Genomic DNA, 2,022 nt, shown 5'->3' with positions numbered 1-2,022 from the left:
AGTATCTCATTCATTATCACACCCCAGCAGCTTCTTAGACTTTAATTTTGGTTTATTTTTTTGCCATCCCCTGCCTACGCCCAGATTAAGGATGATGTGCTGAGAAAAAAACAGCTCTCTGTTGATAATGGGGTGAAATAAAGCTCCCCCCACACCCAGGGCCCAGGTGTGGCTGTCACCTGCTGCAGGGTGACCAGGCCATCATCTGATGTAAGAAAATAATGAATAAAATGAAAAGTAATTCAAAGGGAAGAGGGAAAATAAGGAGCCCTTTGAAAGCCGATATTTTAATTTGCCTTTTGCTGTAACAGCTCCATTTATTCTTTTTTTTCCAGCCCCAAAAAAGCTGTTGGTGCTGCTTTGGTTTATGGCAGCAGAAGAACCCTGGAGACCCTGTGCTGGTGGCACTAAATCCCTGGTGGCACTTCAGCAGGGCCACATCTCTCTGGTTCCAGAAAAAAACTCCCCTGTGCACAGGGAGAGCCCAGAAATGGAGCAAAGGGGGGGAGAAGAGCTCCGAACCTGCCAAATTCGGGCTCTCCAGGCCTCCTTCCTCCCCATCCCAGGCTGGTCAGGCTGCCCCAGCACTAGCCCCATGGTGGGACCTGCAGGTCCCCGTGCTGGGGGGATCGTTCTCCCCCAGCCTGGTTTGGGATTTCTCCATTCCAGAGAGAGGGATTTGGCTCCAGCACCTCCCCAGACCCGGCTGAGAGACCCCAGAGGGGCTCGAGGGGAATGGGGAAGGAGCAAAGGCTTCTCTGAGGCAGAGAGGGACAATCCATGGGAAGGATCACCAGGAAAACACTCCTGAGGGGAGCCAGGGAGCAGCTGCAGGGATTAACCCTGGAAAAGAACCATTTTCCACCTCCACAAGAGCCAGAGGTGCTGCAGAAGCTGCCGGGGCGGGAGAGGCTCAAACCCCACCCTGAGGTGCCCCACCTGAGAACAAAAGGCGCTGACTGGGGAAGGATTCTGTACAAGGGTGTTTAAAGCTCATTAGAAGAGCTAACGGGAGTTTTTAATTTAGGGACTGGGGCTTCCTGGAACATCCTCACACACTCAGACAGGGCTCAGATAAAAGAGGTCCATAGGAACAGTTTTATGATCATGATTTTCTGCTTAATTAAAGATCCTCCTCCTCAATTACTGCAGCTTAATCTGGGTGTACAGGGCTCTAAGTGGCATCAGCTGAGGACACAGCCCCGAGCAGATTTAAGCACTGACAGTAATTTAGGCTCTACATGGCTTTTTCTGTCTTCCTTCCAAGGCAAGGGAGGTTTGTTTATTTATTTATTTATTTCAGGAGTCAGAGCTGCTGTCCTTGTGCCTCCAGCTGGGTTTCACTGACAGCTCCCAAGTTTCTTTTATGGTTTTAAAACTGTCAAACATTACAAAAAGCTGATTTTTCCCCCCAAGTGCTGGACAGGAACAAGTCCCTGCACGGCCCCAAAGCTTCCAGGCTGAGTGGCCACAGGTTAGAGCAGCCTGAGCAAAGTTCACCCAAGAAGCCACAATAAATCAGTAGTTTTAATATTCTTCCATCTGGAGGATCAAGCTTCAAGACTGATTCCCAAAGTCATTAACCACGTTGTAAAGTAAATCTACAAAACTCGGTGTTCTCCTGGATTTTGGAGATGGAATTCCAGGACTTTCGAGGTGATACCTTTGGAGCTGTGTGGTTTCCATGTCCATAATGACATCAAATATCTTACAGGGCATTTATGTCACAGCTTAGCTGGGAACAATCTGCTTCCTCTCCCGTCCTCCAGGGGCGAATTTAAACAGAGGACTCTGCATATTTTATCTCTGATGGGAAGATTAGAGACTGGATTGGGAAAATTATTCCATCTTAAAGCTGCTCTGCACAGTCCAAACCCCAACAAACAACAGGAACTTTGACTCCAGTTCTCTCAGAGTGAGGCAATTTTACAGAAACCAAGTAGGTAATTAATGATCCCATCAGGAATTTCCATTCCCAGAGTGGGGTATGGGAGCTTTGCTATAAATTAAACCATCCAAGCT

Source organism: Chamaea fasciata, unplaced genomic scaffold (genome assembly GCF_029207755.1).
Source record: "Chamaea fasciata isolate MVZ Bird 193981 ecotype frontalis unplaced genomic scaffold, bChaFas1.0.hap1 SCAF_26, whole genome shotgun sequence".
Lineage (NCBI taxonomy): Eukaryota > Metazoa > Chordata > Aves > Passeriformes > Sylviidae > Chamaea > Chamaea fasciata.
The sequence above is the reverse complement of the archived record's forward strand: the minus strand, read 5'-3'. Positions refer to the sequence as shown.